The sequence below is a fragment of the Lycorma delicatula genome, chromosome 1, assembly GCF_047948215.1.
Source record: "Lycorma delicatula isolate Av1 chromosome 1, ASM4794821v1, whole genome shotgun sequence".
Lineage (NCBI taxonomy): Eukaryota > Metazoa > Arthropoda > Insecta > Hemiptera > Fulgoridae > Lycorma > Lycorma delicatula.
Window position 1 is genome coordinate 14051108 of NC_134455.1, and position 23845 is coordinate 14074952.

At 30.4% G+C, this 23845-nt stretch overlaps 1 protein-coding gene across 1 annotated transcript in view; it reads right to left on the reverse strand.

The window, feature by feature from the left end:
* LOC142318039 (cyclin-dependent kinase-like 2) overlaps window positions 1-23036 on the reverse strand; it is a 168724-nt gene extending 145688 nt beyond the window's left edge. Inside the window, exon 1 of the mRNA XM_075354566.1 lies at window positions 22768-23036. The gene's annotated coding sequence lies outside the window, so the exon portion shown is untranslated. The remainder of the gene's footprint in view (window positions 1-22767) is intronic.
* Window positions 23037-23845: the final 809 nt, after the last annotated feature.

The window sequence follows — 23845 nt, forward strand, 5'->3', positions numbered from 1 at the left end:
CGAACGCATTATACGTTGCGTAGTAATAGTAATGCTACAAATGATAGTTAAGAAAGTGTCTTAAGTAGAAAAATATGAGTTTAATTCTAGTTTGCGATTACTAAAAGTACCTAAAAGACTAATTCGTTATTTTTGTCATGTCATGTCTCGGTTTATTTACAAACTGTCGGCACGCACAATAGGCATGCATTCGTATTTCCAAATTTCTCACCTCATAATTCCTGAATGAATTATGCAATTCATTTAAAACTGACAATTTTATATATATAAATATTTCATTCTTATAAATTTTATAATTTCACTAATATTATATATTTTTATTCGTTTTTCCCTTTTTATGATTGTATACAGGTTGTAATAATTTAGAAAATTAGTTTACATCTGTATGTCAGTAATTTCGTTATTTCAGGAGTGGGGAAGCGGCACATTTGAAGGATCTACTCATGTTAATAAAAGTTATTTAATACGTTTTTAAACAGGATTTCCGTGAAAAATTAAATGGCTTACTTTGTAGTATACTAAGGAGTACATAAAAAATGTAGCAAGCAAAAAAGTGGAAGTTTTCTTTATTAAATAGACTCTGTCAATCTGTCCAATTAAGTATAATCGGGGGTTAGATATTTTATAAATTTAGTGAATACGTATTAAAGAAATACCATTCTTTGTTCAAACACACAAAAAGAAGTAATAAATAATTAATGACAGAACTACATAATTATCAGAAATAATTTGGGTGGATTATATATCTTTTCTATTAAAAAAAACTTTGCAACGTGTGTTAGCCTACATTCTGGTTTCGTGACTAGGGAAAAGAACCGATATATATTTAGAGCATTTGATTTATGAAGTTTATTCAATAGATACTCTAGTGAAATATCACTCAGAATTGGCGTTAAAATTGAATTCTAAAGTAATTTTCTCATAACAAAGGTAAGAAAGCTGGAATGAGTACTTACGGAAACTTTACTTGTCCTTGAGTGCTACGATCGTTTCAAACTATATTGCAAAGAATACCGAATAAGTTTACCGTAATGATAAAATTTTACTTTAATGTACTTGAAAATCCATCCGCTTCTTTATATTTAATTTAAAAAGTGATTTGAATGGAATAAATTTTAATTATTTAATTTTCAGACTTTTATAATAATTTAGATATAAAAAAAAATTAATTTAATTGTTATTTGGTTTCAGGAGGATTTGAATAAGCTTATTATTGACGTACTTTTGTTTTAGGGAATTCATGTACGCACTCCCTCTGAACTGATTAGCTTTAAAGTGAAATAGGAAGGAAAAGGGAATGCTAATTGACTTGTTTCAGTGTTCAGGAAACAAAAAAAAGCAAGAACTGTCATACAAATAATTGCTTTCAGATAGAATGGATCCAAAGGATTTACTTTTTACTCAACTGCCCAAAAAGGAGTGTAATGTATTTAGGGTAGATGTATGTTTGTTCTACAGTAGCAGTTCAACAGCTGAACCGATTTAGATTTATGACCTCGCATTGGAATTCTTGTTACCAGCAGTGTCGTAGGCTATATAAATATGTTTGTTTAATTGAAACTAAAATGCCACAAAAAATCATACATGCAATTCTAAATTGATAATTGATAGTACTTTCAGTACTGATTTATTTATATACAAAATAATTGTGTTTTAAGATCTACTGAATGAATGAATTAAGGTAATAAATTTTATTAATTTATTTCCATGGCACTATTATGGTTTCATTATAATTGTGTATATATATATATATATATATATATATATATGCTTTAAAAAATTGAAAAAAAAAGTTATACTGTGTACAATTACTATATTACAAAATTTTAATAACAATTATTACAAAATTGCCACCTGCATGATATTTAATTATCCTATATTATTAACTATTCTATATTAATTAAAAAACAATATTTGTCAAACGCACGCCTTATGCAATCTTTGAAAATGACAAGCAAATTTCAAAAACTGTGCCCAGAAATTTCCGATTTCGATCACTAAGTGTGAACTCTTTTGTTTTTATTTTTTGTTTGGCAGTACTGTTTTTTAATTTTTAACAGATTTAAATCTTGTTTAAAGTTATTAATTGGATAGCTGTGCTTGGGGAAAGAAGAAAAATCAAGCATTGGGAAAATATGGCCTAAGCAAACAGAATGAAAGAGAAGAAACAGTCATTATGTTTGTAAGGAGAAAAAATACTCATAAAAGTATTTTGTTAAAAAACAAAAAAAAGAAAACTTTATCAGTTTGGAAATCACCTTCTCAACAGATACTTAACTGAGTAATTGGTCATATTACAGAAAAAAGATTCAGAAAAGAGTCTACATTCAAGTTTGAGTGTCATTTATTATTTAAATTTGGTAGGCGTGAGGCAGAGTGCTACCATGGGATTTTTGAGGTTGGTCCTAAATTTTTCAAGAGCTTCACTGTGGAGGGCAGGTTGTTTGTAGAATTTTCTTCATGTAAGGTCAAGAAATATTTAGATATCCAGCAGTTTTAGGTGCTGCAGGTTTGGTCACAGTGCTAAGTTCTGTGAACATTCTGTAGTTTGCGCTCATTGTGGTGATGAAGAACACATGCATGAAGTCATTCTGATATCTAAAGAAGTCGGAGGGTCTGACTTGTGTAATTGCAAACGTCTTTGAAAGGATCATAAGCACTCTGTGAACAGTAAAAACTGTGGGTGTTATCAAAGAGCTCTCAATATGTACTATAATTCTATTTCATTAAATGATTAGATTTGGTCAGTTAAATGTACAGAGTGCTTACATTCCTCAGATTGAGTTTGGAGAGATTGCATTATGTAGAGGATTGGACGTTATTTTTTTGCAAGCATCTGATCATCATATCCATCTATTCTGTCCAATGATCTGCCAGGCTTTTCTCATTGGAAGAGGTTCTATTGTGCTGTGAAAGCATGACCGCTGTTTTGTGCAGAAGGGAGCATGATTATGTGTTTATTCAACAGCTCTCGAATAATCACCATTTTGTTGTCCATGTGGACATTCAGAACTTGCATCTATATGTTGCTAGTTCATATTTCCAGTATAGAGATCCTGTTGATCGTCATCTTGAGGTCTGGGATAAAATCCTACGATTCTCTGGCACTAGTCCAATCCTTATACTTGCAGATGTGAATGCTAAGTTACTCTTGTAGCATAGTGGTTTCACCAATGATGACAGTGAATTAATATAGGTCTTTTTAGCCCAGTATGACTTTTTTCCCTCTGGTGAGGGGAGTAATCCCATTTATGGACAAAGTGTCAAGCTCGCTAACAGGTTCTGCAGATGTTGTTGCTTATGTTGCCTCCTCACCAGTCCCCCTTCCCGAGGCCGGAATCACATTTAAGCACTTGTCAGCCCGGGGAGGTGCCTTCAAGCTCAGGGTGTTCAGAATCCTCGTGTTTCATCACCATCACCCATCCATGCAAGCACGAACGAATGCCAGCTCCACAAAGGGCTCTCTGATCCCCCCTCGTTTTTTGGCTTGGTTATCTTCCCCTCATTTCTTGAGGTCTTTGCTGGCAGATGATCGTAAGGTTGTTCTATAATTAAGAACTTGAAAATTGATGGAACTGTATAAGTCTGAATGTTGAAAATTAAAAATTGCCAGAAACAAATCCCTGAAATTTGATATGAAAATTGAAAAAATAATTATAAAACCAAATTCAAAACATGATTCTGAAGTACATTTTTAATAAGTTAAACCCTAATAAAGAACTACCTAAAATTATTTTTACAAGAAACAAAAATGTTTTGGTTGTTTTTTTTCTAGGAAAAAAAAACAATACTTTGTGAGGTATTTTTTTGTAAAAAAGGAAATATCTTACAAGTATGAAAAAAATATCTTCTTTATATATATTTAATTATTATGAACTAGTTAAAAATGAAATTTGAGACATTTAGTTATACGATTTTATATGATTTTTATCACAAGCCGCATAAAAAGCTTTTCTTCCAACAACAAAAAAAATGAAAATTTAAAAAAAAACTTGAAACAATGAGGAAAAATGTACTTTATGATACTTCTAATCTTGTTTTAAAGATAATAAGTGATTTTGATGTATTATTTGATTAAAAAAAGTATAAAATATAGCTTGATCACAAAATTTAAAAACCAGCTGGTTGGAAAGGGTGAATGAAAAATTAAACTAATTTTCTTTACTCACACTGGTAAACTTGTGCCACACTGATTTTGTATTTGATGAATTGTTTGATCATAATAAGCCAATTAGAATTTTGCAACACACGTCAAGTGAACATTATCAGACCAAATTAAAATTAACCACATGTTATCAATTTTACTACCTATTGAATGATTTTATGTGACAATACTTTGTAAAGATTTTCAATTATTCATTGTTCTGGCCAAATAAAAAAGGAATCAATATGTTATAAAAATGCAACAGATTAAACCAAATGAGTGCGGGCAGGCACAAGTGACTCCAATTTATAAGTTAGGCACCTTCAACAATAAAATATAATTGACGTCATTCCCTTCACAATGTCATGAAAATTTTTACTTAATTCATGAAAGCTATAATTTCCATAACTAATATTTTTCCTTTTTTTTAAAGTGTACTACTTACACCCTAATATTAAATATTGATTTATTATAAGATTCTGATAATTAATTAAATACATGTAAAAATAAAATTCTTGCTATTATATTTTTTATTTATTCCCAAACATATTTTTACATAACCAGAATGTTATGATATCATAACATACACTTATAGTATGTTATGATATAACATACTATAAGTGATCCACTTATAGTTTAGTAATATCAAATTTCTGTCCTACACTATCAAATATATATTCTCTGATAGTTGAAATTGTTTTTTTAGTTCTTTTCTAACAATTATTTAGGTCACAACTTAAGAGGTCAATATTTCTTGGAAGTCAAGATTGGGAACATTCCAACTTATCCACTTTGTCTATAAATTGTTATTTCACAACCTGGTAATAGTTAACAAAATTGTGAGAGTAGATAAGCATGAAGAGAATAATTTAATTTACTCTTTTCAAGTTCATTCATTTTTACAGCTATTTAACTTGTTCTAATAATTACTTACAATCAGTAAGTTGTAACTAAAATTAGCGGAGATGGTGCTCCAGAAAATTTTTTTCTGGGCCTTTTCAAGGCCATGGTTAAAGTTTTCTGTAAAACTAAATAACCCCAAAAAAATGAATCAAATAGAATAGCTGGAAGCAGGATAATAATCTAATTCGCACTTTATCACATTCAAGAATACGGTACACGATTTTTAAGCACAATGTGCTTAAAAACCGTACTCAGTTTAGCCAAATAAAAATAAAATGTCATTAGAGATAATATTTTTTAGTATTATTAGATAATAACTTAATAAAATATCCACTTAAAAACACTGTAGTCCAGTGGTACTTAATTAAAATTTCTATTACACAGAAACAAATACATAATTAGTTTATACTAATTACATTCTCTTTCAAACTTCCAGCGGGTTTTTGGACAGATTTGGCAATCAAAGAGCCCTTGTTTTCCGCCATCCTCTGATCACTAATGAAAAACAACTAAACACTTTCATATTCCTTCCACCAGCCAAACTAGGAAAGTGAATGAACAAGAAACATTCCATTCACAAGCGAAGTAAATAAACTACTACCTTTCACTAGAACGCCAGAGTCGGCACTGCAGGAATGAGAGTGCACTCGCTCCCTCGCAGCAGCTTCCTATGTGCACATGCACACAACAGTCAAACAGCACGCCACTAAAACTGTGAAGCACAAAATTCCATAAAAAGATTTTTCTATCTTTTTCATAAACTGGGGAATAGTTACTGACATTAAGCTTAAGGTTTTTTATATTGTGCAAGTATAAAGAAAGAATTAAAGAAAAAAGGACTCATTATATTAAATGTTATCGATATTGTCAAGCAAAAATAAGAGGTGCTGCTGTTCCACAGTGCCTATACATGAGCTGCCACTGCTTCCAATTAACTTTTTTTCTAGCAATAAAACTATTTACACTTCTGAATTCTTCCATTTAAAAATAACAATAGTTATTTGATTATGAAAATAAAGAATTCTATTGATTGTATTTGTTTTCAGTAATAAAGAAAAGGCAATTACTTTTAGTTAAAGTTTGTGTTTGGAGATTCTAGACTCCATTTCGTTCACTGCATCAATTGACCCCTCCATTTAAATTTAAAGCAGCTTCATCTACAAAAATTACTCCATTTTTAAACAATGAGTTTTCAATAATTTTTATCAAAATCAAAAAAGCTCACTAATAATGTTTTTTATCTTTCAGTTGGTTTATGATTGCTTGTCCTTGCAGCACTTTAATTATATGAAAAAGTTAATTTTTTTATATACATAACAAATTTGTAGCTAAATGCCTTGATGAGGGATGAATCTATTCACACTTAAGGCTTAGCAAGAATTATTTCATTCATTCAAACACTAAATTCGTGTTGAATTCAGCAAACACACTATTTTGGTGTTATTAATTTAAGCTCGGCAAGTCACAAACGCATTGTTTTTCTTATGTAGAAAATAATGACCATAAAAATACCTTATATCACAATAATCAATATACCTGAGGTCAAGTGGCAGTTGCAATTACAAAAATTATAGTTGGGAGGGTATGAAATACTGCAAACAAAAATTCCTAAAATGTTCCTAATAACGTTAGGAGGCATTAAGAACTATTTAAATCCCACAATCATTTTAAATGATGTATCTGTAGCAGGTGGCATATTGCTGTGCATATAGGCTGACAGCTGGCTTACTGTGCCATTAACTATCCTTAAAATATCTTATACTACCTTAATTGATGTAAGTACACAGAGCTATAAAAGATGTTTTCGTAAAGGAATGACTACCTAACTGTTCCATCCATCCTATCAGTTTTATCTCTCTTGCACACAATGTGCACAGCTATACACCGCCCGCTATATCTGCATTAACTACCTGAAGGTAGCCAATCCAAACAGAGGCTAGATCAAGTGATAACTGATCTTTCAGCATACTGTTTATATCAAAGATCAGTATTATTTTGTAGTTCTATATGTGAACATTTCTTAGTATAGGTTATTTAATGGTATTACTTTCTGTTATTATTACGTGGGAAAAAGCAAATGGCTATATAATATATTACTCGTAGTCTGTAAACTTTTCTAGTTTTATTTAGGCTAATTGTAGCAGGTAATGTCAATACTGTAGAAATCTAAATAGCCTTTGTACTGATGATTTAAACCCCCCTACCATAGTTCCTAGCATAATTCTGAGCATTTAATTATTAATAAATAAAAATTTTATTTTACTTTGTCATTTATATTATTGTTAATAAAAAATGGTCCTTGTACCATGTGAAAAATCTTAGAGGAAATTGGTCTGTTTTTGCAACAATGGCACTTCTTGTATTTCAACTAAAATTTGGTAACTACTTTAAGAAAAAGATTCTAACATTTTTTTGACTACCACTGGCATTTAAATCTGATTTACTGAAAAACACTTTTTATTTACCTTAGAAATAACTTAGCATGAAAAGTTTTATCATATGAGTAATATTTAATAATCTAGCTGGTTTGAAATTTTCACTTAGAAGTTCTGTTATTTTGATTTTACTGATGAGGGTCAGGCTGCAAAAGGCAGGTGCATAATGATTAGACCAATTCCTTATGCTGTGTCCTAGTAAGATTAAAAGTCTAAACCGAAATTTGATTCAAAATTATTGGCTGTGAGGGTAAACACAACCAAAACAAGCTGGATTTAGGGCTGGATGCAGAAAAAAATGTGATCTTTAGTCAAAATACTGCATCTAAATGTTGAGGAAATCATTGGAGCTAAAAGCATGATTTTAATAAATATTCCACGAGTTAAAAGTAAAAATATAATTTTTCTAACAGAAAAACATACGTTTGCGAGCACACAGAACCAACAAGAAGTTATATATATAAATGAGGAAGGATTGATAGGTACTGTCTTATTTAGTGGTTAATCATGAAAAACATGGAATTATATAAAGAATTATTTCTATAGTTGGAATTGTATGCTGTCATACTTGAATTATACTTTTTCTATAAGTAATCAAATGAATAACATAAATGTAATGAATTTATATATACTTCCAAATTTCAAACGGTAAATATAACTTCCATTATTTACTTATCCAGGTATGATTGCTGTTATGATAAGATTAGTGAATTTGTAGTGAATCAGATGGAATAGTAAATAAAGTAAAATAATAGTAACCCGGTCGGTATATGATAGTAAAGAAAATGTAAATATTCACACATACTTTCATCACTAAAATCCAGGTGGAATTTCGCTGACAAGTTGGGAAGTACTAACTAATTTTCTGCAGAACCAACACCACATCATCAAGATAAGCATTGCATTATTTTTCCTCTAATTAATTTTTTCTTAAGCCAAAATGTCTATTTTTAATGAACATAAATGAATTCAATATACATGAGAGATTGAGAACAATATCTGATGGATTGAACAATCAAACTGATGACTTTTGAAATATCTTCACCAGTATTAAAATGTCAGTAGTAACACTGACAGATTCATTAGTATTATAGTAATCAGTGAATTAGAGATTATTAAACAATAAATAAGTAAATGTTTTGTTTAAATATTTTCATCGATTTCAGATATTTACTAAATAATTTGATGCTTCAAAAACTTTATAAAAATAAAATGAAATAATTAGGAATGAAAGTGATTTTACCTTACAATAAAACTTCATTTTTTTCTTTAAAAATTTCTGTTTACAAATTCATTATTTTGGTGGATTTTACGGTGAAATCTACAATTTACCTGAAAAGCTATAGCATACTAGGCTACAACAGCCTTTAAAGGCTATAGCATAAGTATCTATTCCCTTTTAAAAATAAAAATCTTTTTACATTTCATTTCACAGCAGAAATTACTTTTGGCTGGTAAGTTTCTTTCAATTTGAGTTTTTCATCTGCCGAACATCGGTAAGAAAATATGGAAATAAATCCTTTTATTATTTCAAAAGTATAACTGAAAATCAATCCCCTTATAATCTGTTCATTACCAAGAATACATATGGGAAACTTCACAGCCTTCTAAAGTCCGATTAAATAGTAGTAACACACAGTTAGAATGAAAAATCATCAGGTTTTGATACAAAGTCGGATTTATAATTAATGTTTAAATAACATTTTAGTTAGGTATATATTGAAATTTTACTAAGAAAAAGGTTCTACAATTTCATTGTAAATTTTGTACAAGGTTAATGCTTTTTAATGTAATTTTAAGACAATGACTGAAAAAAGTATAGCATTTCCAGGTAAACTGGTAATATCCGCATAACTTTTCCCCATTCCACAAAGTTTCTTCTATTTTGACAAATCTTAAAGGACAATATGACGACTTCATTAAATAGGCCTATAATTTAATCCTAATCAATCTTTTTATAAAATGTCATTAAACACAAAGGTAATTCGGTTTATCTGTTTATTTGCATAAGCTTTAAAAATCGGTTCAAATCTCAAATGTGGTGTAACAAAAATGTTGTTTTTGATAACCACTTGCTATAACTAAATAAAAAAGTTATTTAGTATGCCTTCTTACATCACAATTCAATTTGTTTTATATATAAAACCGAATTGATAAAATTGTGAAAATAGAGAGGAGAATTGTCAGAACGTGTAACAATGAAAAACACCAAAAAGAAGGCCAATGGTGGATTGTGCCAAATGAGGTGGTGTATCGAGAAATAGAGCCTGTTACTGATACCATGCAGAAAAAATAATCTCTTTCTATGGTCATCTCATAAGGACACTGGAAACAAGACTGTCAAGAAATATCATTGAAAAGCTCTGGTTCCAAAAGCTAGAAGTAGGATGGATCAAAGAAATTAGAGAAGATATGAAAGAATTGGGAATTTCCCTGACCGACCTACAGAATAAAACTGGAAAAATTACAAAGCTAAAAGAAAAAAGCATTAGATTTAAACAAAAGACAGACAAACGACAAAATACAACGAAGAGGGTGTTTACGGATGAAGAAAAGAAAGCAAGATCTGAATGGATGAAGAAATACGAGGCAGCTCGGAAGAGTAAAATAACACGCTTTTCTCAGAAAAGATCCAACTAAAATTGACTAAGTGGTCCCATGTTGGCCGTAAAAGCATAATAATAATAATAAAATTATATATATAATTTTTTTTTTTTTTTCAGTAGCATTTAACATACCATCAGTAACACTGATGGTATAGTAATAACTAATATATAATGCACATTTTTAAAGTCTATATATTTTAAATTAATAAAGTATATAGTCGTAGCAATAGTACATTATACACGAATAGTATAAAAACATAATTTAAAGTTTATATGATTGTTTTATAATAAACGAGTAAAGAAGTTGTTGTGACTTTGCGTATATTACTATTGATTTTGTCATTAATGTATGAATCGTAATTTTTAATATAATTATACATACAAGTACAATGTCTGGAAAGTCAAAAAATCAAATATAAAATTAAATATGACGTTTTTGAAAGGGAAGCATTGATATTTTTTTATTAAACGACTTTATCCACACTTTATTAAGTGGGTAAAATTCAATTCCAGTTTTATCAAGAATTTAATTTTATACTCACGCATTCTAACGCTTAAGGTGTGAGTGACATCAGTTTTCCAGTTTATATGCGGCACGCACATGTACTTTTATTAAACTTAGGTAACAGAAAAAATTGCTCTGTATCAACCGTCATAGCAGTTTATTTTTAAGGAAAGTATAAAAAGTGAATTCTTGAATATTTAAGTACTAAAAATCTTAAAACCTTCCGCTAAAACTGTTCGATGAGGATAATTTACTTAAAAACATTGTGAAATATAATAAATATTTAAGTTTAAAGAGTTCAACCGAGAACAAACTTTTATAATTTTTTAATACAGTTTAGAAATGATTACAAAAAAAAACCCAAAAAGCTCTGCCGATCGGAGTGGTTACATGGCGATATCATCAAGCGCAAAAAAAATACTTGAATTTTAGCAACAGAAAAAAGGTCTCTTCTCGTCAATAACTGTTGCTTTTATGCATTACATGTCAGCCGAAAATAATTTAAATATAAATATGGAAAGATTTCTGCATACTTCTTTACGATATTTCTTTGAACTTTATGTTCTTTACTGCGAAGCAAAGTTAGCCACGATACACTTCGAAACACGATAGCTACTGGTGGTTCAACTTACCAGTTTCAAGTTTTTTACATTTCTCTTTTTCCCATTACGCAAACTGATTCACTTATAAGTAACTAAATATGCGATAATGACCAAAAGAAGTTTTCCTTAAAATGGACTGCGTAAAAATTATTTTTATAAAAAAAAATTAAGTTATTTTTGTTTATTAGATATATTAAATTTAAAAAACTGATTTAACTTGACTATGTGTTATTCTGAACCTCAGCAACCAAATAATTTTGATAAAATGGGTGTTTAATACCATATAATAACGTAACGCTTTCTTTAGATTTGAACTTGGTCACAGAGTTAAAGCGTCACAAATCCAATTGTAAAATCCGATTGGATATTTAACCGATGTGTTTGGTAGGTTGTTTTGATTAACTATTAATTAAAAAGTAATTATTTAATATTATTATATACCAAAAAATCAAATTATAGGGTCATAAAATATTATAAACAAATAGGGAGGATAAAGACTTCTTACAGATACTTATTGTTAATGTGTTTTGTTTACGTGACAATATGATATTAAATTAATGCAATTCAGCTTCTGTTTGATTTGAGGGAGATCATTTAAGACTTAGGCACATAATAAAAAAAATATTTCAGCAATTTAATGGCAATTCTAGAGTTTTATCTATAAAAAATTTATTTTATATATTTTTTTCTAACCTTGAATTCGTACTCTAAATTACTCCATATTTTTTTATCGTACAACCTTCAAAAGATGAAATATAAAACTGAGAAAGTGATATTTACAACAATAATCACTTGATTTGATTTGAAATGAGTTTTACAAAAACGCTGAATTAGTTTTTAAACGCTGAATTTGAAATCTACTTTAGTTTTATAAATGTAGAGAAGAATACACGCACGCTGTATTTGTACTCTCTTGTTCATCCAAGTCATCTCCTATTTGTGTAATGCAAAAAGGAACTTAGCAGGCGCATACAGAATCAAACTTTCGATGCTATTTTAGTTGACACATTTTATTTATTTATTTTTTCAAATTATTTTAGAATCACCTTCAGATAATCTGGCATTAAAAAGTTACGTTTAGAGGCATCCAAAATTCTCTACAAAGTCCTACCACGGTGTATGGTAGGCTAAGTAAAAGAACTTATGAGGAACGAAATGATACGGTTTTATAAACCGGAAAAATAGTTAAATGGTATTAAAAAACTGCAGGAAAAGCCGAATTACGATGAGAACAAGCGTTTGTTCGGTATTATATTTACTATGAATTTTTTAATGCAAAAAAATTTCTCTCGAATTTTTAAGTCTGCCCAAATATTAATCAAGAAAGAATAGCGTGTCCTTTAAAAGCGTAAAGGAATATCCAAATTTTTCTATTCTGTTTATCCTCCACTAAATACCAAGCTACACTTAGAAAATATCACTATTCTTATGGCTGTTTTAACAATAATTAGGCTAAAACAGAAATTATAGTTGTTTTTTTTAAACAAAGTTCAGAATTTTTATGAATCTCCTTACAGGTTTTAGCGATTAAATTTTTGTCAGTCGAGAAAAGATGTGCAATAATAGTTGTACAGTATATATTTAGTAATTTTTAAGATACATTAAATCATGTATTACATAAAATTTTAATACAGGACTGATTTTGCTCCCTCCATTAATTCCCTTTTACTTCTCCGTCTAGCGCTATAGCAGAGCTACAGCTTTAGAAGGGAAAGTATTGTAATCGGTCCAATTTGGGCATATGCGGTTTTCACCGGATCTTCACGTTTTGACGCTTAAGGAACCCAAAAAAACACAAAAAAAGGATGGAAATTTTGTCAGGATGTTCGTATCTACGTGTGTGTGTTCGATATCGCAATCGTTATATCTCCACAACTACTGGACCGATTTTGACCAAACTTGATCAGATTACTTCTGTATATAGGGCACTGATGCCATCACATTTTCAACTTAAAAGATCAAGGGGGTGAGGCTGTCCAGCAAGGTCATCATCTCAAGATTTCACCTTATTTTTCTTAGGCGCATTTGTTAACAATTAAAAAATAATAATATTTGCAAAATAAAAATGCAAAATCGCACAACCACCCCAAAAAATGCTCTAAATAAACTAGTGACTAAGCGGTTATGCTGTGTCAACAGTACTCCCTCTTACTACAAGGAGCGCTAGTGAAGCACTGACGTACAGCTATTTTAGTCGTCTGCTATGTTGAGACGTCACAGGTGAGCGGTAAAATTAAATAAATGATTAATATTTAAAGTGTAAAGAAGTATTTAAAGTGGCCGCTACTATCGCCACACCCGCGCGAATGAAATACAGTGCGCGCGCGGTTTAGTTAGAATCATTGAATTAAATAAACAAAAAATATTATATTTAAATAAAGATAAATAATTTAAATTAATTTGTGTGTGTAAGCCGTGAATCAGAAAAACGTCGTGAGACGAAAAGTCCTACCACTGCGTTGTCGTCAGCTTTTTTTTTTTTTTTAATGTAGATGTAAATATAAATTAATACATAGGTAATTAGCAACAAAGTCATTCGGTGTCAAATAATTCTCACCACCCTCGGCTACAATATATTCGGTATCCTTTTCCAAATATAACAGAATTTCCGCCAAAATTCTAATTAAAACGAATCTGTGTTTGTCTAATATTGTACGAAAAAATCTATTTTTTTCTCCCCCGTGATTTTTATCTATTACCACCCACTTCCCAAGACCAACCTTTGCTGTGCGAACAATTACTGATTTTTGAAATTTTCTGAATTAAAGTTTAAAAATCGTTGAAAAAAAAAACATTCGTTGTTTTTACTACAACGGTATTTTTTTTTCTTTTTAGCCTCCGGAGCCACCATTAGGTATCGCTTCAGAAGATGAGATGAAATGATAATTTTGTACCTTATGAAAATGCCATGCCCGACCGGGATTCGAATCTGGGGGTTCCGGATAAAAGGCCGAGACGCTACCATTCGCCACTGAGGCCAGCACTGTAATGGTAATTAGGAATGATTGATCGTCTATAATAGTAGAAATAAATTAGTAAGAATTTCCTCCTCTTATATCTACAGTGTTTTGATGTTACTTACATATATACATAAGAATTTGTTTGGAAAGAGGAGAATATGAATAAAATAATGACACTTTTGACATTCCTAATTAACCCCTTATTATTAAATTAAGATAATTAAAAAAAAAAATTATTAAACTGATTAAAAATTATTCATTTTTTTTTTTTTGATATGGCTTAAAGTAATTTAAAACGTTTAATTTGAAGCTTTCAAGGCTGAAAACCCGGTTTAAAGTTAAAACATTCCAAAAATATGACGCTATTCTTACATTATTTATAATGTAAGCTACACAAATGTACCTTAGAGTAAGATATGTGATTTCCGATAAGTAAAGTATAAGTATTGGAGAAGATGTGACGTTTCATTTACTGCAATAAAAAATTAAAAGCGGATGCGGAGAGAGAGAGTCACTGTTACTAGGGACAGGTGCAGATTATTTAAAAACATCTCCGAACAACAGATTGATAACATATGTTTTTTTTTTTTTAGTTCGATAACCTACATAATCATAGAGTGTGGACCAGAGTGGAGATGTTTTTACTCTTATACACACAAAATCACTCGGTCGTTCCCACACAATACTTTAATAAAATCGGTTCATATATTAAATCTGTGATGCTACTTCGCGGATAAAAATGGAACTGCATCACTATTTGAATGATTTCAAGGGAAATCGTGGAAAGCCTTACACAAAACTACGCTACAAAATAAACAATAAAAAAAAAGAGGTTAAAGTTAATATTAATACTTAAAAGTAATTAATTCGTGAAATTATATTAAAGTTCAGATATAAAAATACAATATAAGAAAAATAGGTATATATAATCAAATCGCGTTAATGAAAATGATTAGTTTACATATTACGTGTTAAGTCAGCATTTTTTTTTTTCATTGACGGAGTAATATTGGTACTATAAAAAGAAAATTTTTAATTTTATTTTAAATAAATCTTCCTTTTAAATGGCTTGGTAATTTATTAAACTTGGCAACAAAATGATGATAAATTCCTTTTTTGATCGTCGAAGCTTTTTACCAAGCTATACGATACAGTTCTCCTAGTTTGATAGAGGTGAATATTATTTTTTATGAATGAGAGGTTATTTTTTTCTTTACAAAGAAAAATAAAAATAAACGTGGTAGCATATATACATAGTTCGTGATTCGCTATTTTGCTTAGTATGCGTGCGCGTGTGAACGCATATTTATGTGCGTATTTTTTTTTAACCGTGAGAATGTTAAAAATATTTCCGTGATAGTTCACGTTAATGAAGTTCATTAACTCAAATACCGTTCAAATAAAAGTTTATCTTTTATTTATTTATTTGAACAGTGCAAGAAAGCGAATATAATCAGTAAGATATAAAACATCGTTCGGTAACCTAGCAAAGCCGCTGTTCTAAAATAACTTAGTTGACTTGAAAACTTCAGCCGTCTGGTGGTCGACGGGGAGTTGTATTGATTATGTTGTCGTTGTTATTGTTGTACATAGAACGGAGGGTACCTGGCGTGCTTATTACGAATTGGGACTCGTGGCTCACCATGACTAATTTCACTATCAAAACCTAACTAGATATATTGCCTTTTAAACAGACAATAATATCGTGAACTGCTCCCGTTCATTAAATACGAAATTTGCTTTATATGTCTTGTTATTTAAGAAGCTTCATTCTAAGATAATCCGTTTAGAATTAATTTCGGTTTATTTTAACAACAAGGGTAATCTCACGATCTATACAAGCCGATCTGATGATTACATTACGTTCTTGCGTTTGATTGTCACGCATCATTTTTTACCAAAATTTAAAAATCGTAACTGGCTTTAAAAAAATCAATAATGTTGAAATTTTTATTTTTAGAACGTCGATAGCAAATTAAAATCGAACTAATAACATAATTTGATGACGCATAATTAGGTGCCGACTTAAAAATATACAAAATTTTTCGAAAATTGGCAAAAAGTTTTTTTCTAAAATTCTTATAAATTATCTATGCTGAACAAATTTCCCCCCCCAAAAAAAAAATCAACTTAAATACGACGCAAGGTGAAATAAGATGAAATTAAATTCTTATATCAACTACCAAATTATTTACGTTGAACCTGAATGTACGGAGCGGACGGGAAGTTCTTAAACCTTTTTTACAGCGTGTAACGCAAAAAATCTGATTAAGGGCCGCCCATAAATTAATTACGTAAGCTCAAAATAATTGTTTTCACATCCGTTTTATTATAAAATACGATAAAAATTATCATAATTTATTTTATAATAAAAATTAAAAACGCTAAATTTTTTCTTAATTTTTTTCAATGTTAAATGAAAAACGTTAACGTCACGATACATGAAATAAAATTTAACAAAACCTACTCATCTTCTCTTTCTTATATAGATTAACGAACCGCCCTTCAAATAACTCACAACAAAAATAAAATACTTGTAGGGTGTGCGATTTCCAAAGCATAAATTAAAAAAGTATCATACCAAATTAAACTACAGCATTTCTACCATTTATCTCGTCCTAATGAATATTCATAAATTATTTATTTTCAACAAAGAAAAGAAAAAGATCATGAACAATAATAATTCAGAATTTAAATACTGCGTGGTTATAAAATTTATTAAATACGTAATTAAACAAGAAGTTTTCTTAAACGTAATTAATTTTAAAGAGTTAAAAAAAATTATGTAAAGTTTGCATGCAAAACTTAATCACTAAAGTTGTGTTTAAAAACACATTAACATCTTCTAAAGTAAAAAAAATTCCAAATGTAAGTTTTTGAATAGATCGCGTGTAGTTGTTTAAATGCTAGAATGTGGTACTGTAATTTCACTGATGCAATGACCTGTCACGAGAGAAATTATTACGTTAAAATGAAAAACACAAATCGGTTTGGTTAGTGTACCTGTTTATTGGCATAAAATATTGAACAGCTTTGTACAAATATTAATAAATAAAATTATCCTATTAGAAAAACGAAACAGTAAGTCCTTTATAGTAAGGGTGCAATATGCAACTGCTACTGGTATCTGCATTTCTGTTAATGATACTCTTATAACGGCAACTAATATTAGATTTTAAATGAGATATAAGTTATTTCCGTAAATTATGTAGCCACACAAAAGAACAAAAAGTCCAAGTCAGAGTAATATAAATAAATAGTCAAGATATAAGCGGGGTTTTCCATTGCTTTTTTTTCTGTTGTAATGAATATACTACTACACAGCATCCCAATCTCCCCGATATGAAGGGTGTTAATTGGGCGTACACCTTCTACCACAAACTAGATTTACAAAGGTCCATGTTCGCCAGAAGCTTCTAAAAAAAACCATCGTTTTTAAAACTTTTTTGTTAGATTGTAATTAAAATAAATTTAATTACAATTAAATTTGTAATTAAATGAAGGTTCTACGATTTGCTGATGATATACCTAAACGCTACCTTCTTACTGAGTCTGACAAAACCATTTTGAAAACTCTTGTATACAGTGATGCTACAGATGACCTGGATGGTAAAGGATATGCGTCAAATGTTGTTTTGCATTTAATGAAAAAAATAAATAAATGCCAGAACTCACTGTTTTTATGGATAATTTTTACAATTCTTACCATTTATCAAAGAAATTATTAGAATTAAAAATTTATACGAGTGATCCTTTACATGGAACTAGCAGTTAATGATGTTAAAGAAAAATTTAGATTCGGAGTAACAGTACAAGGTGAAAAGATAAAGATGCTACGATTTGCTGGTGATATAGTAATTCTAGCCGAGAGTAAAAAGGATTTAGAAGAAATAGTGAACGGCATAGATGAAGTCCTACGCAAGAACTATCCCATGAAAATAAACAAGAACAAAACAAAAGTAATGAAATGTAGTAGAAATAACAATGATGGACCACTGAATGTGAGAATAGGAGGAGAAAAGATTATGGAGGTTGAAGAATTTTGTTATTTGGGAAGTAGAATTACTAAAGATTGACGAAGCAGGAGCGATATAAAATGCCGAATAGCACAAGCTATACGAGCTTTCAGTAAGAAATATAATTTGTTTACATCAAAAATTAATTTAAATGTCAGGAAAAGATTTTTGAAAGTATATGTTTGGAGTGTCACTTTATATGGAAGTGAAACTTGGACGATCGGAGTATCTGAGAAGAAAAGATTAGAAGCTTTTGAAATGCGGTGCTATAGGAGAATGTTAAAAATCAGATGGGTGGATAAAGTGACAAATGAAGAGGTATTGCGGCAAATAAATGAAGAAAGAAGCATTTGGAAAAATATAGTTAAAAGAAGAGACAGACTTATAGGCCACATACTAAGGCATCCTGGAATAGTCGCTTTAATATTGGAAGGACAAGTAAAAGGGAAAAATTGTGTAGGCTGGCCACGTTTGCAATATGTAAAACAAATTGTTAGGGATGTAGGATGTAGAGGGTATACTGAAATGAAACGACTAGCACTAGATAGGGAATCTTGGAGAGCTGCATCAAACCAGTCAAATGACTGAAGACAAAAAAAAAAGGTAATTAAAATTACGCAAAACTTTCAGCACCTTCCGTTTTCAAGCCTAAATTCACCACTGGAAAGGTGAACAGAGGATCAAGATACCGTGGAAAATTACCTTTTTTTAAATATTTTTCTATATTTACATAAATGAAATAGAAAAGTCATACCTACCTGATATAGTTTCGAATTTTATTGAATTAAGTACGAGTAGTCAGATTGTACTGTGCATTCTTGTAGTTGAAAAGTTTAATTTCTTAGTTCAAATGTAACTTTTATCAAATAATTTATTATCTATTTCTGGTAAAGTTATAATCAATAACTAGATTATACCTATTCTTATAATAAATAACGAGATGATAGGGTGTTAATCTAAAAAAATGCATTTGTAAAATCCATGCATCTTTTTTTAATTTAAATCTTGTAAGTTCATTCGTGAACTTCAGAAACTTGGTGTAAAAATTGATTTTAAATAAAAGATGGTTTAGTATAGATATTTCAAATCGTTTAAAAGTATAAAAAGAATTTCATTTACTTTTTAAATATTTTTTTATCGCTCAATCTCAAACTGTTACTACTGAAAGAATGAAATTCAGTATATGGTGTTGTAATTTTACACTAACTGGTAAAGAAAATTCAGAATTACAAGTTGTGAAAATTCAAACCCCGATATTCTTCATGTAATTTGTATGATAATTTCGCAACATAATACTTAACTAACAAGAATGTTTAACTTCAGAATGGTTAACTAACAATAATGTTCGTACATCAATCTGACACAGTAAAGTAAAATAAATTTTGCAAGGTGGTAGGCTACGTAGCGGACTTAAAAAAATAAGGAGCAATTTATTTAAAAAATTTTTTAAATACTCCTTATTTCATTTTTTGTAACGTACTAAAATAAAATAACAGCCTACATAACTTCAAATATACCTGTAGTATCTGCAGAGCTGAATGCCTTATCGAATGTGTTACTTGCTTTAACACATAAAGAAAGAGAAGTTTTATTACATTATCATTTATAATTATTACAAAATTTTTCTTAAAAAATAATACATAATTGGGAATTTAATACCAGTTATTAACTAGGCCGTACCAATATATTTACCAAATGAAGAAATTCCCTTTAAAATAAGTATTAAAGTATTCACTTCAAATCGCTGAAGAGATTAGGATTTAAAATTACTTCAACAAAAACGTAATTGAACCGAGCTGCGTTTTATTTTCGTAAACTGTAATCTGTTTATGAATCCTGTCTGATAACGCTAACGAACAAAAAATAATATTTTTTTGTCTCTAGAAGAAAAATATATGATTCTGATAGTATTTTTTCTCCTGAATTCAAATATGATATCGGTTTTTCCCCATCACGTAAGATTTCCGAGAGGCAGGCATTTATAATTTCTAGCCTCTCTGCGCAGAGCCATCGGGACCATCCACAAGCGGATGGTTTGGGTGACTCGAGGATGCACGGACGACCCCGATGGGGGCCTGAACAGGCCAAGCTAGGGGCGGAATCTGCTTCCACGTCACTACGGGTGTAACGTGAGGTAATGCCGCAAGATGATGCCAGTTACCCCCGGGGTGGTTAAGAATGATAAAAAAAAAAGGCATTTATAATTTCAAACATTTTAATACTGTCTGCATCTCTAACTACGCAATAATAAAACATTTGACTCGCCTAGAAAGTAAGAAATTACGATTTTCTGCTATATTTCGCCTGTGGAACATTCCTCTTGATGGTCCAATAATAATCGGCCAGCATATTAGGATTCAGATTGCCTTGATACCTCTTTACCATAGCTGAAATCTCCTGATGAAAATGTTCCCCGTGCTCATCGCTCACTGCGCCAAGATTTTCCAGGGGATATTACAACCCAAATTTTTATAAAATGTTATAAGATCGTTGACAATGTCACGGTAATTTTCCGCCTTTCGATTTCCCAAAAAAACTCTTAACATTTTTGAATACTTGCCAAGTTGCTTTCTCCAGTGGATTCAAAAGTTCTTCAAATTTTTCATCAAGCATTAGTGATCGTATTTGTGAACCCACAAATATTCCTTTTTTAATTTTTGCATCACTAATGTTAGGAAAATTGTGTTTTAAGTACATGAAACGAGGAGTATTGTCCATGGCCTTCACGAAGTTCTTCATTAATCCTAGTTAATCCACAATTTTAGGATTACACAATGGGTCATGTTTCATATTTTTCTGTTCAGGAATGAGTGATTTGCGTTTAGCCATTCTCTTGTAATGAAATGGTTTTTTCTGTCCCTACTATCCCATTCACATAAAAAAACAACAGTACTTTTGTGTAATCAAGCTACACACTAAGAATAAGTGCAATTACCTTCTAATCACTACAAATATTCCATTCATACACTGCATATTGAAGCTTTTAAAATATAATTTAGTTTCCATATGTTTCTTTCATACTAACAGAGTGAGCCACAAAAACTGATGGGAATTTATTGCCGTTATGCAGAAGCACAGATTTTAAACTAACTTAAGAGGAATCAATGAACAAGCGCCATTCTGTTGGGTTATGTTCATATCAAAGTGTCTCCATAAGAGTAGAAATGTCATTACAAAACAATAAGCTGTTTTCTTCAGAAAAACAGTTTTTAAATTCAGAATAACGATTACGATAAGTATATATCTTTCTGATTTTTGCAAGAAGATTCCATCCTTTTATCTGTGAAGCAAGCATTTCAGACTGTTTTTTTGGATAACTTTAAATCTCGTATGAGATCGTTAAGATTTTCTTGAGTCAGTAAATGAAACTCAGATGAACTAGTTTCTTCAAAAGTTGTATCACCAAAATCTGTTTCTTTTTCTGACATACTTCCATCAGACTACGAGCTCTCTTTATATAATGTCACATGTTCTGGAGGCTTTGGTATGGGGAATTCTTCGCAGCGAGGACCTGGTCTCATTGCAGATTGCAAGTTAGGGTACACCATTGTATGTTTTGATTTTGACGTAATCTCTTTAATGTTTGTTAAGCAGAAATAACAGTCAGAAGAGCGAGTGATCTTTGGATTCCCTCCAAATCATAGGGACAGCAAACGGCATGTGCCATTTTTCCATGCATTAAGAAGCCTAGAGCACGTTAAACAACAGATATGTGGGGCCCAGGCCCTTGTATGGTCCCCGACTTTACACCAAAATAAAGTTCATAACACGTTTTTTACTAATATAGTAAGATTTCGCCTTTGGGACTTGAGCGTCACTTCACCACATACATAACAAAAATTGTTAGGATGATTTAAACAGATTCTAGGCATTTTGTAAGTAACGACTAATTAAAAGAAATAAAGTTGTAAATATGTAATACGCAATAATTCACACAAAAAGCACTCACAGTGATGTGTTTACTGGTGCACTATCACACAAATGGCATCGTTCAGATAAATGTGTGCTACACTAGATCACGTTTGTCCATGTATATAAACGTCTAACCTGCACAACAGTAGCAATGCTACTCTTTACGTTAGCTCATTTGGTTCGATCATATTTACAATGCTCTAGGAGCTTCTACTTGACAATGGACGAAAATATTTTTTAAATATTTTAAGAAATAAAAAATATAACTGTGGCTGATGAGAAATTCAGAATACATATTTGAAAACAGGATAAAAATCTGCATTAAGTAAACCTATTGGTACTCGTGGGACAAAAATCATGTTGACCGGTGTAATAATTTTAACCCACAGTCTAGACACGAGTTACTAGTGGTAAAATAGGTTTTTATCTAAAATAAATTAAATTAATTTTGGATTAATAGAGGCCAAACCCATATTGGTGGATTAGTAAAAATGAGGTAAGGTATTTTAAATTATAAATTTAAAACTGTTAATACAAAATACTGGCACTAAATTAAGGAATTTAAACTTTTCGTAGTTCATTCACACGTCACTGTTAGAAAGTAATAATATTATTAAAATACGTACAGCGAATAATGCTACAAATAAAATATGTTCAATAATGACAAAAGAAAATTATACTTACTTTCGCAAATAAGTTCTTGAAAGTTCTCTTCTTTAAACTGTATTTGGTTTAGAATATCTGAAATTATCTTCCGAAAATAAGTAATGACGGAATCTTTTAACCGAGTGTAGAGAAGAGAAATTAATTGAAGTTACATGAATTACGATGCAAATTAACGAGAATTACTTTTTATGAGCCTCACAGCGAATGATATAGAATGATAAGTTGATTCACCAAAACATTGCGATTAAATTGTGTTTATATTTCCACATAAATAATAACTGCTGTTAACTCAGCTGATGTTAATCGTACAAACCTTACAGTTTGAAAAGATATCAGCAGCGACTCCCAATAAAAATAGAAAATTTCCCTCTAGGTTTAAAAAATTCTCTCCTGTAAATAATTTTCATCTAATATCATATAAATAATTGGAATCACCACCTAATGAGTCATTTGGCTTACAAAAATTAAATTAATTTAATTATGCCAAGTCTCAAAATGATTTACTCATGGTAAAAGTTGTGTCCGAAACTTTTTCGTTGTTAGAAGGGTAGGTTTCTCATACAAAAACTTGCGCAGTTCTGTGCTAGAATACCTACTTTTCGTTATTTCATTTTGTTTCCTTTTGAAAAAGTAGCTACTCATTCTAATGTAATATTTTACAAAAAAAAATCCTTAGATATACAGATACGCAGTTAAAATAACGTCAATGTTCCAACCTGCAGCATTATAACGAATACCGCTTCTAATTGCCCAATTCAAACTTTTTCGATCTTAAATTGAACGTAACTTAAGAAGGACACAACCAATTATCATCAACGTTTTACTTGCACAACTTCAGGTACACTACTTTAACATATCTAAATTTCAATGAAATTGATCAATTAGTTTTGTTAATTTTCGAGCCTCAAAATTTTATATATATATATAGGCTTATAAATAAATGTTTAAGGAAACCACAATTTAACTGAATGGTATTTTTGTACCTTTGATATCTCAAAACCCCCATTCCCACTGTGCGACCGAACATAATACCGTACTTTTCTTCTAAGGTCAGCAAATATGGGGAAGGAATATTTGTCCTCAATTACACTTAACT